The sequence below is a fragment of the Dromiciops gliroides genome, chromosome 1 (genome assembly GCF_019393635.1).
Source record: "Dromiciops gliroides isolate mDroGli1 chromosome 1, mDroGli1.pri, whole genome shotgun sequence".
Taxonomy (NCBI): Eukaryota; Metazoa; Chordata; class Mammalia; order Microbiotheria; family Microbiotheriidae; genus Dromiciops; species Dromiciops gliroides.
Genome location: NC_057861.1, coordinates 763,614,604 through 763,631,711, shown reverse-complemented (window position 1 = coordinate 763,631,711; position 17,108 = coordinate 763,614,604).

Here is a 17,108-nt window from a genome sequence, read left to right as displayed (position 1 = left end):
CAATTGTGAGAGCACTCGGTCATGTTAAAATAAAAGACAGCCACTCTGAAGGCTCAGTGAGCGCGTCAAGTCGTCCAGATCAAGGCTAATTACACTCGAGATGGTGCTAAAAGCTGCCTTTACTTGTGAATCCTGTGATGTAACAAAAGTTTTCTCTTTCCAATGTGTGATGCTGTTTTGGAAAGGAGGGGAATAAAGATTAGTGGCAAGTTACCTATTGGATCCTTTAAAATTGGAAGAGGCTTCTTGCCAACTTGACAAACTGAATCACAAAACTTTGATTTCAAAGCAACTAATTTTCACATTGGGAAGCTAGGTGGCACAGTGCATAGAGTGCTGAGCCTGGTGTCAGGAAGACTTATTTTTGTGGGTTCAAATCTGGCCTCAGAAACTTCCTATCTGTGTGACCCTGAGCTAGTCACTTCACCCTGTTTGCCTCAGTGTCCTCATCTGTAAAAGGAACTGAAGAAAAAATAGCAAACCACTCCAGTATCTTTGCCAAGAAAACCCCAAATGAAGTCACAGAGTCAAACATAATTCCCATGACAGAACAACAAAAATGTTCACAGCGCTCTATGAATATCTAACTTGGAGTAACAGTATGAGGAGATCCACAGAGGAGGAGTCATCCTAAGAGTACATATAGATAAAGCAAGAAAGGAAAACAGTGAGATATTTGGGTGCCACAACTGTGAAAAACATTGTTTTATGAAGTCAAAGATCACAGATGGCTGCATCCAAGAGTGGGAACATCAAAGAAGTGGGAACATCATAGACATTTTGGCTTCCTTTTAAGTGAAAAGTCTCTCTTTCCTCATGGCTTTTTTGGGCAATATACAGACATGCTGATTATTTTTATTCACTTATTTTTCACCTTTCTACTTTGATAAAACTATTAGCCAGTGTGATTGGGGAGGAGGAGGGAGAAAGGGAAGGGGAGAGAGGGGGAGGGAGAGAGAGGAAGAGAGAGAGAGAGGAAGAGAGTAGGGAGAAATAGAGGGAGGGAAAGAAGGAGAAGGGGGAGAGAAAGCAGAAGGGAGGGGGTAGGGAGAGAGAGAAAGAGATAGGGAGAGGGAGAGAGAGAGGGAGGGAGGGAAAGAGGAGGGAGAGGGGGAGAGAGAAAGAGTTAGGGGGGGAGGGGGCAGAGGCATAGAGGGAGGCAGGAAGGGAAGGGGGAGGGGAGAGAGAGAGTTTGCAGAAGAGTGGATGGAATGCTCTCCTTAAAGCCAGAAAGCTCTGGGCTCATGTCTCACCTCTGCTACATCCCAACTGCTGGACCCCCTCACCAAGCCATGAGCCGAGTTTCAGAAGAAGCCACTGATGCTGAAGATTCTGAGGTGCTGGAGGCTCGGCCTGCCTGGGACTGGATCTGGGATGTGCTGAGCTCCTCTCTCACCCTGTACAGCAAATGCTCCCAGTTGCCTATTAAGTCATCTTTGGCTGAACTGGAAAATAGTCTCACTGTTCTTTTGTGGGTTATGCTGCTCCAAGAGTTGTCTTCTGGCATTATTTTTGGAGGTATAATGGACAGATTTATCGGGAGCTCAGGGAGTCACAGCCTTTCCTCTGCCCCTGAGCATCCTGTCAATTAAATATTAATAAATAACCAAAGGGGCAGTTAGGTGGTGCAGTGGATAGAGCACCGGCCCTGGACTCAGGAGTACCTGAGTTCAAATCCGGCCTCAGACATTTAACACTTACTAGCTGTGTGACCCTGGGCAAGTCACTTAATCCCAATTGCCTTACTAAATAAATAAATAAATAAACAACAAACAAACAAACAAACAAATAAATAAGTAAGTAAGTAAGTAAATAAATAAATAAATGAATAAGTAAATAAATAAATAAATAAACAACAAATAAATAAATAAATGAATAACCAAAACATTAAAATAAATAAATAAAATTATTTATTGGTAGAAAAAGGAATTATTAATAATCTATACAATAATCAATAAGTTAAATAACTTTCCCAAGATCACATAGACATTAACTGTCAGAGGCGAGACTTGGGCTTTAGATTGTCTCAAGTCTGAAGTCAGTTCTCATCACTAATGACTCCTGAAGCAAATACTTAAAAATAAAAATAAGGCAAAGTTAGAGCAACATATAAAAATATTTAAACATTTATTAAGTGTCTACTATGTGCCAGGCACTGTGCTTTGCTCTGCAGATACAAAAAGAGGTAAAAGACAGCTCCTGCCCTCAAGGAAATCACAATCTATTTTTGTCAGGGAGATTTTCCATTTGGCTTTTCAAGCTGTTGACTTTTTTCTCATGTCTTTCCTGCATCCCACTCATTTCTCTCTCTCTCTCTCTTTTTTTTTTTGGCCGGGCAGTGAGGGTTAAGTGACTTGTCCAGGGTCACACAGCTAGTAAGTGTCAGGTGTCTGAGGTTGGATTTGAATTCAGGTCCTCCTGAATCCAGAGCCAGTGCTTTATCCACTGCACCACCTAGCTGCCCCCAAAAAACCTTCTATGGTCCTCACCTTTCTCTGTCTGCTCATCTTGCCTTTCTTTTACTTGACTTTTAGCTCCTTAAAGTGGGGCACTGTTTCCAGGCTGCACTGTCCCAAGCTTCAGGGGGTATGATTTAAGGAGGGGCAGGTTTTTCTCTTGCCTGGCCTGTTCTCTGATCTGTAGATAACCCCAGGCCATCTTGCTAACTAACCAGACAGCAAAACTTTGTGTGCTGTAGTTGGTAGCTCTAATGAGCCTGTGCCCTTCTCTCCACTGGGCTGCTGCTGCTTGAGTCTACTTACAGGTTCAGAATATGGGTGCTCCACCTTAGCTCCAGCAGTCTCTGCAGTGGCCCAGTGGGGGAAGAGCAGAGGTACACCAAGCTTTCAATCATAGAGAATCAGATTTCAATCAGACTTTTGCTTCTAGGTTAAAGAGAAAGTGGGCTGAGAACAAGCCTAATCATACCACCTGGGACCCCCTGTATCTTGGGACAGTGCACCCTGGAAGCAGGGCTCCACTGTAAGGATGAGTTAAAAGTTAAGAAGTAGGAAGTCAAGATGAGCAGGCAGAGAAAGCAGCAGACCATCAAAAGCTTCTTTGGTGGTAAGGTAGATCAAAATACACCCTCAGAAGAAGATAATAACAAAGTCAAAGCTCCTGTGTCCAAAGCTTCCAAGAAAAATATGAATTGGTGTTAGGCCATGGAAGCGCTCAAAAGGGACTTTGAAGATAAAGTAAGAGAGGTAGAGGGAAAAGTTAGAGAGGTAGAAGGAAAAAGAGAAATGAGAGTGATGCAGGAGGATCATGAAAAAAAAAAGTCAACAGCTTGAAAAGCCGAATTGGCCAAATGGAAAAGGAGGTACAGAAACTCTCTGAAGAAAATCATTGCTTAAGAATTAAGCAAACAGCTAGGTGGCGCAGTGGTTAAAGCACTGGCTCTGGATTCAGGAGTACCTGAGTTCAAATCCGGCCTCAGACACTTGACACCTACTAGCTATGTGACCCTGGGCAAGTCACTTAACCCCCATTGCCTACAAAAAAAATAATAATTAAGATAGAGAAAATAGAAGCTAATGACTTTATGAGAAATCAATCCCTTCTACATTATGCTCAGCTTAAAGATGTCTAACAATACCTTCCAATGCTCCCTGTTTTCTGGGAAATCCCATTCTATTGAAGGGTTACACTAGCTGTTAATTAGCTTTCCCACCCTTACACTGAAGTGAAATCTCTGCAATTCTCAACCATTGATTCTGTTCTCCTCCTGGGACTAGACCCAAGGCTAATTCTTCTGATCAAGCTCCTTGTGCAATCTCTCGTCTAGGATTCATGGTGGATCATAGATTTAAAGAAGAAAGAAAGAATTAGGTTATTTGGTCCAACTTGAACATTTTACGTTTGAAGAAACAGTCATTTTCTAAGATCACACCAATAGTCAATGGTAAAGTCAGGATTTGAACCCAAGCCCTTTGATTGAAAATCCGGGGCTTTTTTCATTGTGCCACACTGCTCTCTGCAGCAGAACTCTCTCTTTACCTTTTCCCTTGAACCTTTTAACAGGGAACTGTAAAATGGGGGGGGGCGGGCAGGGAGAACTCTTATCTAGTGAGATTAATCAGTCAGCACCAGCTGGTTCTCCCTTCCCCCCGCCCCAAACATGCCTTCTCTGGAGGTCTTTAAGAAAATGTTCAATGACCACCTGCCAAGGACAGTGTAGTATCTTATCCAGGTAGACTAGATGGGCTCTGAGCTTCTTTCCAGCTAAGCAAGTCTATGACTCTGTAAAGTTGTCTCTTCCTCTGAATACCTCACCACCTTCATCTCTGTGGTCACTTTCATCTTTACCACCTCCTCCATCAAAGAGATACCCAATGCTTGGGGATTCCCCCATAACTTATCAGTATCCTCTCTAGTGACCTCAGTAAATGAACCGAATAGAATCAAATGTCAAGGTGTTGTCTGTGGTAGAGCCAAGCCACAGACTGGGGTACAGAGTGAAAAGGAGAACATCAAAGAAGAATTCCTCCAACAATTATAGGGTCATAGACTTGTCTGAAAGGGACCTTGGAGGTCACCTAGTCCAACCTTCTCAATTTTGGGCTGAGGGAAAGGAATCCTAATGAGGTAAATCCATGGAGGTAGCTTCCCTTGTCAAAGGACAATGCAGTATTAGCCTAACTTATATTCCTGACTTTAAGATAACATGAAGTCTCAGTATACCTATGATTAAGATAAGGCAGACTCTGTCAACCAATGATATGGCACAACATATTTGGGTAGAGGGTTCCACGGGGTCTCTTGACTTTCCATGAATAACAGTAGATGATTTGGGCTAAAAAATTTAAATACTTGATTGACAATTTAACTAATTTTATTAATCTATTTTAAAACTTTCAATGTCTCAGCCCTGTAAATTGAGGAATATTTGCCAATATTAGTGGAAGGCTTTTCCTCAGTAGGATGAGGATGAAATCACTGGTCCAGAAAAAAAGAGAAGAAACATTAGCTATAGTAGCCTTGAGGGCTCTTGTTCTGCTTTGTTTCTCCCCAGTATGAGAATCCAAACTCTATTTGTTCTAGAAAAGGACTAGGGAGGGCTGTCTTCCTTCTTTCTTACTGAGAACAGTTTTGTAGCAAAGATAGGGATTGCTCATTAAATCTCTGAGATTCTCCTGTAACTACTTCTGCCCCAGAGAGCCCTTCCTATCGTGCTTTATTTACAGCTTATTCAACTTCTCTTTCCAAGGTTGGGTTATTATCTCTTTTGCATGAATTTGGGTCACATTTTTTCTAGATACTCATTGAATTCCTTTGAATTCCCAATTATGCTGGCAGATAACTGTGTGTAGTAGTTTACTGTAGTTCCCTTTATTTGCTCTGTGTTCATTTGGGGTTTTTTAATTTAAATTTTTTCAAGTAATAAAAATATATTTTCTCCTTCTTCTACTCACCCCCACTGTGGGGAAAACCAAAGCCCTTGAAGTAAAAACACACACTCAAGATGGTCAAGCAAAGCAAACTCTCACATTGATCATGTCCAAGAAATGCCCACCTCAGTCTACACCTTTGTCTCTCATTTCTCCGTCCATAGAAGAGCAGTGGGTTTTATTGTCATTCCCATGGAATCCCAGTTGGTCATTGTGTTGAACCAAGTTCTGATGTCTTTCCAAGGGACCTGGTTTTTTGTTGTTGTTGTTGTTTTTCGTTTTTTCATTTTTTTGTCTTTTGTTTTTGTTTTTAGTGAGGTAGTTGGGGTTAAGTGACTTGCCTAGGGTCACACAGCTAATAAGTATTAAATATCTGAGGCCGGATTTGAACTCAGATACTCCTGACTCCAGGGCTGGTGCTTTATCCACTGCGCCACCTAGCTGCCCCAAGGTACCTGTTTCTAAAGTACTGTCTATTCATTTTGACTTGACTCTGCTAGATTTCTTTTTTTTTTAATTATTATTTTGGCAATATTATTTTGCTCTATTTTGTTTCTCTCAGTGTCTATTTCTGCTGTCTCTCTCTCTCACACACTCTCATACACACACACACACACAGAGCCACATGTACCAACTTATCTAATGGTTTATCAATTTTGTTAATCTAAAAACGGCTCTTTGTTGCAGTTATCAGTTCAATGGCATTCTATTTTTTTGTTTTATCTCTTTCTTCCCTTGTTTTCAAAATGTTTTCTTTTCTATTTGTTTGGGTGTTGATAATTTATGGGATTTTTTTCTAGTTTTCTAGGTCAGTCAGTCAGTCAATAAACTTCCATTAGGTGCCTACTATGTGCCAGGCACTCTGCTAGGCACTGGAAATACATAGAAATGCAAGAGGCAGTCCCTGATCTCAAGTCTAATAAGGAGATAGCATGCAAATGCCTATGTACAAACAACTTTGTTGTTCAGTCACTTCAGTCTCATCCAACTCTTTGTGATCCAATTTGAGGTTTTCTTGGCAAAGATAATGGAGTGGTTTGTCATTTCCTTCTCCAGCTCATTTTACAGATGAAGAAACTGAGGCAAACAGAGCTAAGTGACTTGTCCAGGATCACACAGCTATGAAGTGTTTAAAGCTATTTTTGAACTCAGGAAGATCAGTCTTCCTGACTCCAAGCCCTGCACTGTATGTACCATGACACCCCATAGCTTCCCCCCAAACAAACTACAGACAGAATGAGATGGAGATTTTTGTTATTTTGTTATTTGTCCTTTGTTCTCCAAGAGGACCATGACATCAGGGTTGTGTCATGATTTACAGTGAATTGAATTTAAGTGAGGGAGGGCTATGCAAGGTCACCACCTCACTCTCTCCTCCAGTATCATCTGGGTCCGGTGGCAAGATATATGACTGGAGATGGTCCTGGATGTTTAAGGCAATTTGGGTTAAGTGACTTGCCCAGGGTCACGCAGCTGGTATATGTCTGAGGTAAGATTTTAGCTCAGGTCCTCCCAACTTCAGGGCCGGTGCTCTATTTACTGCACCACATAGCTCCCCCCCAAACAAACTACAGACAGAATAAGATAGAGATAATGAACAAAGGGAAGGCATTAAGGGATTCAGGAAAGACTTCCTGGAGAAGATGCGATTATAGCCATTTGAAAAAATGTTCTAACTCACTATTGATTGGAAAGATGCAAATCGAAATAATTCTGGGGTACTACCTCATACCTATTGGATTGGATAATAGGACAGCAGAGGAAAATGGCAAATATTGGAGGGAATGTGGGGAAAATGAGACATTAATGCACTGTTGTTTGAGTTGTAAACTGATTCAACCATTCTGTAGAGCAATTTGGAACTTTGCCCAAAGGGCTATAAAACCATGCATACTCTGACCTAGCAATACCACTACTAGGTCTATAAAAAAAGAGATAAAAAAAGAAAGGACTTACATGTACAAAAATATTTATAGCAGCTATTTTCTGGTGGCAAAGAATTGGAAATTGAGGGGATGCCCATCAATTGAGGAATGATTGAACAAATTGTGGCATGTGATTATGATGGAATACCATTGTGCTATAAAAATGATGAGCAGGATGCTCTCAGAAAAACCTGGAAAGACTTAAATGAGTTGATGCAAAGTGAAATGTACTGTGTACAAAGTGACAGCAGTATTGTAAGATGATCGGCTATGAAGGACTTAGTTATTCTCAGCAATACAATGATCCAAGACAATTATGAAGGACTTATGGTGAAAAATGCTGTAAGATGAGCCGAGGTGCCCACACACACACACACACACACACACACACACACACACACACACACACACACACACACACCATGTTCTCTGTACACACACTTCATTAATCCCTCAGGGAAGCAATCCTCAGCCACCCTCTGGGGACTCAGCCTGCCAATGCAAAATAAGGGAGGCTAGTGACCCAGAGATGATGCTACATGACAGGCAGTCAGACAGACAGACAGACAGACAGACAGAGACAAAGAGAGACAGAGAGAAGTCACAATAAGAACTGGGCTAAGGCGTGTTCCCACTCCTCTGCTTTGAGCTCTGGCATGCAGGTGGATTGTGGGCAGTCCTGGCCTCAGCAAGGGCTGGGGGGGGGTGCAACACTTGATTCACACTTTTTGGCTCATTAAGGATCCCCCCACCTTGCCACAGCTTGGTTGGGACTAGGGTTTTCCTAAAGTGGGCAGGAGAAGGTACTCAATGTGAAACATCGGGTCTAGGGAGGCTGTTATTTCTTCTCTACACCAGAAATTGCCAGAGATCAGTTTTTAATAAACACATGTTAAGAGAATAAATACAAAGTAGTGAAGCACAAGTGACATCTGAGAGGGAAGGTGTTAGCCACTGAATGGGAATCAGAGAAGGCTTTGAGCAGAAGGTGCCATTTGAGAGAAAATTGTGAAGATTCCATTTTAAAAGCCCTTTTTGAGTGATGCCTGATGTTTTCACATCACCTTTATTTCAATACATCCTCTTCCCACCGCTCCCCAGACATCCACTCCTTGTAACCAGAAATATAAAAGGAAAAAGGCAGCACAGTAAACTTTCTTCTTTTTTATTTTACTTTATTTTATTTTTAATAGAATAAACATTTTTATTTATAGTTTTGGGATTCTATCCCTCCTTCCCTCCCTCCCCTATCCCCTCCCTGAGGCAGCAAGCAATCAGATATGGGTTATACATGTATGACTATGTAAAATATGACCACATTTGTCATTTTGTACAAGATAACCTGATTAAAAGAAAAAACTGGAAGAGTGAAAAATAGCATGCTTCAGTGTGTCCCATCAATATCAGTTCTTTCTTTGGAGGTGGATGGTATGTTTCATCAATAGTCCTTTGGGATTGTCTTGGATCATTGTATTGCTGAGAATAGTCATTTACAAACTTTCTTTTTTTAATAATAAACATTTTTATTTATACTCTTTAATTCCAAATTTTATCCCTCCTTCTCTCCTTCCCTCCCTTCCTTCTCCCCTCCCTAAGGCAGTAAGCAGTCAGATATGGGTTATACATGTGCGATGATGTAAAACAGTGAACTTTCTCACATAGCAATGTTCTGTGAGGGAGAGGTGGGAAGGAAAGTGCATTCCAGGCAAGGGGTCAAAGGCACAGAGGCTGGAGATGTAGCATTTTCTGTGAAGAACAGAAGAGACCATTCTGTATTCATCAAAGAGTTTTGATTTTTTTTCCAGCCTTTTTAGCTGCGTGCCCAATTCATCGATGTCCTCTTTCTCCATTTTATTCATGTGAGCATTTAAAGATAGATTTCCCCTCAGAACTGCTTTGGCTGTATCCCATAGGTTTTGTTATGTTGCCTCATTGTTGTCATCCTCTTGGATGAAGTTACTGATTGTTTCTATGATTTGTTGTTTGACCCACTCATTTTATCCAAGAGTTTTGGAGGGAAGTAATGTCCGGCTGGGCTGGGAACCTGGTCAGGACCAGGCTGTGAAGGGCATTAAAAGCTAAACAGGGATTTTGTTATCCTAGAGGAGTTGTTGTTTGTCCTTCATTCTCTAAGATGACTGTGGCATTGGGAGGTAATGTCATGATTCGAAGTTAATTGGATTGAAGTGAAGGAGGGCAGTGCAAAGTCACCAGCCTCACTCTCTCCTCCAGAGCATCTGGGTCCAGTGGCAAGATAGACATCAGGACAACTAGAGATGGTCCCAGGTGTTTGAGGCAGTCGGGGTTAAGTGACTTGCCCAGGGTCACATAGCTAGCAAGTGTCAAGTGTCTGATATCAGATTTAAAATCACATCCTTCTGACTCTAGGGCCATTGCTCTGTCCAGTGCACCACCTAGTTACCCTCTGATCCTAGAAGCAAAAAGGGGACAGAATGGCACGGTCTGATGTGTACTTAAGGGTAATCATGAGAAGGATGATAACTCTGAGCCTTGAAAAAGAAAGGGAAAATGTTCGTCCTTTTCCTCTTTGCAGAGGTGGAAGGCCATGGGCTTGCCATATTGCATACACCAACAGACTCCATGGTTGTATGTGTTAGTTCACTGCACTACTCTTTTTCTTTTCTATTTCTGATCACAAAGAATGGATGTTTGGGAAGAGGTGGGAAGAGGCTATATTGGGAATGAAGGTGAAGTGGAAACAGCAGGCATTGCTCAAAAGGATTTTTAATTTTAATTTTGACAATAGCTCTTATTAACCCCAAGCTTCTCCCTGAAATGAAGGCCCACTTTTAAATGTCCCTTGCCTTCCTAGGATGCTGAAAATCTGTGAATCCCATGGGCCCCACCACACTGAAGGGCTGGACTCTCAGATGAGCAATACTGAGGTTGCAACATGTCACCCAAAAGGTGTGCCCTGAGGGGCATGCACAAGAGGAAAGAGAGTCAAGACAAGGACATTCTCAGCTTTCATGGACAGGCAAGGGAAGGGGACTGGCCGGTGGGGCATCCATGACATGCTGAGAGGCTGGCAGCAGGGGCAAGCCCTTGGGGGAGGATTCTCAGAAGCCCAGACCCACAAATCTCCCAGTCTTTCTGTCTGACTTTATTCCTGATTTGGGGATTCTCAGAGCAAGAAGGGACTCCGAGGGTCATCTCGTTCTCTCCCCACCTCCTTTTCCTGAAGAAGAAGCTGAGGACCAGAGAGATGAAGTCGCTGCCCCGCTGTCACACAGGTGGTAAAGAGCAGAGCTGGGTCTGCGGCTCCTGACATGTGCTCCAGGGCTCCTTCCCCTTGACCGCACTGCCTCCTAGTGCCTGCATCTTTTTGTGTTCAGACTCTCCCTCCATTATTGTTTTGAGTCTGACAGTCTCTTCTGAATGGCAAATGCAAAATTCTCTGTGTGAACCATTTGCACATCAGGTCGTCTGCTTTGGTTTGCTAGCAAGCCCATGAAGACACACACTCACACGTAAGTAAGTACAAGAACAATCCAAGTCCAAGGTTCTCCAATTTCAAGCCCGATTTCACATCTTTACCCAAACATAGACATCTCTGGGGTCTTGTTCTGGATTATTACCAGTGGTCATCTGGTCATCATCTCCTCTGTTTGGCCTTCAAGGCCATTCACAGTTGCCCCTCCCTCCGGCCTTCCTAGACCTCCCTCTCTACCCGGGTGTTCTTTGAGCTGGGGGCTCTGGCCTCCTGGCTTGACCACAAACACATCACTCCATCTTTCAGCTCCAAGCATTTCCCCTGGCCATCCATCCCCCAAGCCCACGATCCTCTCCCTCTGCCCCCTGGCTTTGCTGGCCTCCTTCAAGTCCCAATCTGCAGGTGTCTATTTGTCATCACACATCACACACACACACACACACACACACATTCTGCTTGCAATGCGTTTGTTCGCTGTATATGTGCCCTGTCTCCCTCATTAAACTGTGAGCTCCCTGAGAGCAGGGACTCTCTTTTTTCTTTTCTCTGTACACCTATCACTCAGCATAGTGCCTGCTTAGGTGCCTAATCAGTGCTTGCTAATGTCTCCTGTATCCCTGTGATTCAGGGACTCAGGCCACCAAAACCAAAGTCCCCTTCATATCTCCTGTCCCTTCACCCTCACATCGACCCTCCCATGTTCTAATATTGCTCTTTCCCTCCATCTATTATGCTCCATGGAGTCCCCATTCATATGGTTCTAGATCTAGAGTTGGGGGAGACCTCAAAGATAACCTAGTCCAACCCCTGTCATTTTCCAGATGTGGAAATTGAGGCTCAGGGAGTATAAGTAATTTGTCCAAGGTTATGTAGGGAGTGTCAGAGCAGGGATTTGGACTAGGTCCTTGGTTTGCACTATACCACTGAGCCATAGTTAACAAGCTGCCCTTCACCTCTCTCCCTTGTATTCCTTCTCTTCTCTCATACCAAACCAATTACACTAGCACTCCCTGCTTCCTCTCAGAAAGGACTTTGCCAAATACTCTCTTCTTTTCTCCCCCAGTTGTCTACTTCAAATCCCCTGAACATCAAACCTTCCCCACCCCTGCCTCCACCCTCCCTTTCCTTACTCCACTCTCAAAGTAAGGGGTGATTCTTCTTGTAAATTCTCAGTAGTGCCCTTGATGGTGTTCTTGGGGTCCAGAAGAAAGGGAGCCACCTTCAAGGGAGGCAAAGAGTGGCATCTGGGAAGGATTCAGCTCCATTGCTCTCCAGTAGGGAGAAGGGAGAAGAAATTCTCAGGTACCAGCTACTAACTCTATCTTCCACAGCTATTCCCACTTGATGGTACCCAAACATACCAAGATCTCCTCCTTCCCTTAATCAAAGTCTTCCCCTAAAGTTGTGGTCCACTATCTCTTCTCCCAGACAAAATGCAAGGGAAAAAGAACTGCCCACAACACATCACCTTCCATTTACTTTTCAGTCCCTTTCTGTCTGTCTTCCAACATCATCATTCAACCTACACTGCTCTCTCCAGTTACTTATGAACTCTGAGTTATCCAATCTAGTGAAAGAGTTGGAGTCTTCCATCTTACAGCATCCAGTTCTATTGACCCCCCTCTCCTCCAAGACACTGCTTTTTCTTGGTTCTCCTCCTAGCTATCTGACCTCTCCTCAGTCTCCTTTGCAGGCTCTTCATGCACACTTACTCCCCTAAATGTGAGGGCTCCCCACAGGTCTGTCTTGGACCCAATTCTCCCTACAAACTTTTGCTTGGTGATCTCTTCAGCTCCCATAGGTTTCATTACTATCTCTTGCAACAAGCCCCAGGCTCTCTCCTGAGCTCCAGTCCCACATCACCAACCAATGACTGGCCATTTCCAGCTGTCCCTTAAGCATCCAAAGTTCAACACATGCAAAGTAGAGTTCATTATCTTTTCCCCAAAACTCTCTTTCCTTTCTGCTCACCCTATTTCAGTTGTGATCACCACCATCCTTCTTGTCCCCCATGCCTGAAACCTCAGCCATCTCTGATGTTCCCTTCTCTTCCTCACCCTTTACATCTAAACAATGATTCTTGCTGTTTCCCCTTGCTTGTTGTAGCTTGTGTCTTTCATTCTCTTCATCCACGTGGTCTCCATCCTAGCTGAGGCTCTTGTCTCTTTTCCTGTATGAAATGATTTATTCGGACCCCTACTCTATTCCAATCAGCATTCATCAGTCTGATGTGATTCTATAGCAGTGGCGATTGTAAGCTCTGTATATTAGGCTCCAGAGTTATGAATTGCAGTTTGTAAGTCAACTTGCTTAATCATAGGAAGCCAACTTAAAGTCCTCCAGCCTTGTTTTTCCTTGTTATGCTGACCAAGCCCGGCATGGCAGAGGTGACTCAACCACAAGGAAAGTCTTCTAACTTATTTTTGGTACCTCCATATCACCCTCTCTTGCCCAACACGAGCAGGTGACCATCTTATAACCACTTGATCACTGGAGATGGCTCTGGGCTCACCCATCTTCATTTTTGGCCCTGAAGCAAAGTCTATCAACTAGTGGGATTCTGTATTTTATGTAGCCTCTCTGGAGTGTTCAGGCATCAAACCTGGTATCAAATTTTATTTTAAAAATAAGGCCCTGGAGGAAGGGAATAGCTAAGATAGTGAGAAAGATCTGAGATGCCCTTCATTAGAGGGGACCATGGACCTTTTAATAAAGTGCCACTGACTCAGAGCTCTGCCTCAGCAGTTCTTCCTGCAGACTTGGCTTTTCTAATCCCCACATTCCCCTTATCTTCATCCACATGGTCCCCATCCTAGCTGAGGCCTTCATCCTCCTTCACCTGGACTATGGCAACCACGTCCTCCCTCATCTCCCAGTTCATCTCTCCCTCATCCAATTCAGCCTCCAAGCAGCCATCAGACCAACATTCCTAAAGTGCAGTTCCACCCATGGTCCCCATCCTGCTTGTGAAGGTTCAGTGGCCCTCTCTCTCTTCTAGGACAAAATATGAACTCCTTCATAGCCCTCCAGAGTCTGGCTCCAGCCTCCTTTTCCAGGCTAATTCACAGAATCAAAATCCAAGACTTGGAAGACCTCGGTATGCACATAGTCCAACCCTCCTCCCCTCTGCCCCTGCCTGGGCCCAGAAGGGATCCTCCTCAAGTGTCAGATGAGTCTTCAGACATACTATGGTCTAGTCAGACCAGCACCCACACACCATTCCAGCCCCACACCCTCCCTCCTCACAGCTCCCTTAGAACCACTGGATTCCTCTCGAGCTAAGCTCAATGCCACTTCCTATGCACTCAGGGGCCGGTGCCTTCCTGAAGGTTACCTGCACTGATCCCTGTTGTTCCCAACCGCACTCCCCACCAAAGAATAGCAGCTCTTGGAGGGCAGATACCACTTCATGTTTGCCTCTGAATCCCCAGCTCTCAGAGACTGACCCAGAGGAAGCACCTAATAAATGCTTGCTGAATGGTTTCATGAATAGTTAACTCTACCCATGAAGGTCTCATTTTAGGCTGTGGATGAGGTCATAATGTAACAGTCTCCAAGGTGTCAAAGTGGGAACTGACTGCCTGCCTGCCTTCACCTGAAAGCTAAGAGACGGAGAGAGAAAGGGCTGTGTGAGAAGCACAGGACAGGATGTGAACAATCACACACAGACCTAGATCTCTGTTCTAATTAACATCTACGTGCATCTTTGAATTCAAATGAATACATGTTTATTGAATGCGTACTATGTAATGAGACCACAAAGAGGGGGAAAAGGAAGCACCCCCGTCATGGGACATGAGATGTGGAGGGTGGGGGTGGGGAGGAGATAAGCTCTCAAATGACTGGACAATGGCATAGGATGAAACTAGAGCCATTGGAGGCGAATGGAGAACTATAGAGGCTCAAAAAAGGGGATGTGATCAGAGCAGACCATGAAAAATGTGACATTTCCAAGGAGCCAAAAAGGACCATCCTCCCCCACCCAGGCTTTCCTGTGTTCATAGCACTGGCGCTGTCTCTGGTGCTAAAAGGGCTCCTGCCTTGGGGCTCCTCAGCCTAAACCCTCCTCAGGCACCCAGTTTCATTCTCTGCGAGCAGAGGTGAAGGGTGAGAGAAATCTAGACTTGGGGGACAACCTGTGAAAGCCAAAAAGTGGCAGCAGGAGAGTGATGTATGGAGACTAGCAAATGGGCCTCTGGCCAGAACATAGACTGAGTGAAGAGGAACAATGGTAAATCACTGGAAATAGCTGTTGGAGCCAGGTTGTGAGTGCCAAACCAGAGGGGGGTATTTTATAATAGAGGCAAGGGGGACTCTCTGAAGTGACTTGAACAGGGAAGCTTCTCTGGGTGCTTTAGGAAGATTTTAGCAACTGTGCATCAAATGGATTTGAGCAGGGAGAAATTAGGAATGAAAAACTAATTAGGAGGCAGATGCAATAGCCACAAAGAGAAATGTTGAGGGCCTAGACTTGGGTGAAAGGAGAAAAGGGAGAGGTAGAATTGAGAAGATGTGTAAATATTGTTGGGGCACAGAGTAAGTGACAAGGAAAAATGATGGAGAGAGATGGAAGAGGGGGAGGAAGAGAGAGATAGGGAGGGACAGAGGGTCAGCTAATTTCAGGTATGTTAATAATAAACTAAGGGATCCATATGCCTGCAGAGGTAGCAGGTGACTGAGACCAGGTTAGAATTCAGGTCTAGGTGGTGCAGTGGATAAAGCATCGGCCCTGGATTCAAAAGAACCTGAGTTCAAATTTGGCTTCAGACACTTGACACTTAGCAGCTATGTGACCCTGGGTTAGTCACTAAACCCTCATTGCCCTGTTATATATATAAACTTTTTTTTTTAAATCAGGTCTTCCTGACTCCAGGACTGGTGTCCCATCCACTCCACCAGGCTGCCAGATTTCAGGGTTCAAGAAGTGACTGAGATGAGAACATGGTGATGGCTCCTTCTGGATTCTCTTTCTAGGAGTTTCACCCAGGGCACAGAGGCCTTCTGCAGTTTCCACTGTTACATCAGGGGGTGGAGCTCCAGCTACCTAGGAAGATCCTTAACTCAGCATTTGCTGAAATCCTTCCAGGCAGGCTGATGGGGTAGCCTCAGGGTTGGCCCAGAAGTTCAGGATTTGGTCAGGACCCATGTAGGAAAGACCTTGGTCCGGGCTCCCAGAGCCTAGATAGAGCAGAGGAGTAGCCTGCCTTGGAGGGCCTGTGGGCCTTGGGAATACACGGTCAAACCCTTGGAGTTGTAGAGAAATGAAGAGAGCAGACAAAATCAAAGGATGTCCCTGTTTCCAGAGAGAGTTACAATGACTGACCATGAGTCCTGCAGAGCTACAGGACTTCATGGGGAAATTTGAAGTCTTTTCCTCTTCTTCCCACAGGGGAAAATGAGAGGGCCCTGGGCTGCTGCCACAGGGCACCCCAGGTCCCCAATGGAGACCAAAGGCCCCGTTGCTTGTTTTTTTGGTTTGGTTTGGTTTTTTCCGGGGCAACAAGGGTTAAGTGACTTGCCCAGGGTCACACAGCTAGTAAGTGTCAAGTATCTGAGGCTGGATTTGAACTCAGGTCCTCCTGAATCCAAGGCCAGTGTTTTATCTACTGCGCCACCTAGCTGCCCCCCTTTGCTTGTTACTATCTACAACTGCCACTCCCTCCTTTCTCTCCAGGTGCAGAGGGCTGTGACTCTAACACCAGGGACCCTGCAATGGAAGGAAGAGACTCCAGACAGATGTTCCCAGGCTCTGCTCTCCCATCCCCATCCCCATTCAGATCTGGCCAGGCCGCTGGCCCAGGCAGGGAAGGGGGAACTGACATGGACCTTAACAAGAAGCCCCGGAAAATTGATCTGCCACTTCCACTCTTGGCCCAGGGTAGAACTGCTGACTCTGACCAAATCCGACCAGTCCCTGTCCTGTCCTGCCCACAGCAATCCTGCCCAGCTCAGCCTTGCCCTGCCCAGCCCTATCCATCCCAACTCTCCGCCGGTCAGCTGGGCCCTTCTTCCCCACCCTGTTCCAGTTAGGGCTGTGTCTGAGAAGCCTTGTCCCTTGCAGGAGGTGCCCATTACTGTGAGGAATGCCCTGTTAGGATGGGGTTGGAGGTGAGGTGGAGAAATTGCTGAGCACCCCTTCCCTCCAGAGGAGAGGCACGTCTACTGCTTCTCCCCAACCTCGAACCCGGAGTAAGGCTTGGCATGAATCTCCCGGAACGTCCATCTCCGTGAGGCAGACTGGCGGGGCTCAGCCGCTCCCAGCTTCCCTAGCTCTCCCAGCCCCCTGGACTCCAAGCTCCCCTCCTTCTTACCCCCCTACCCCCATTCCTGCTTTCCCTT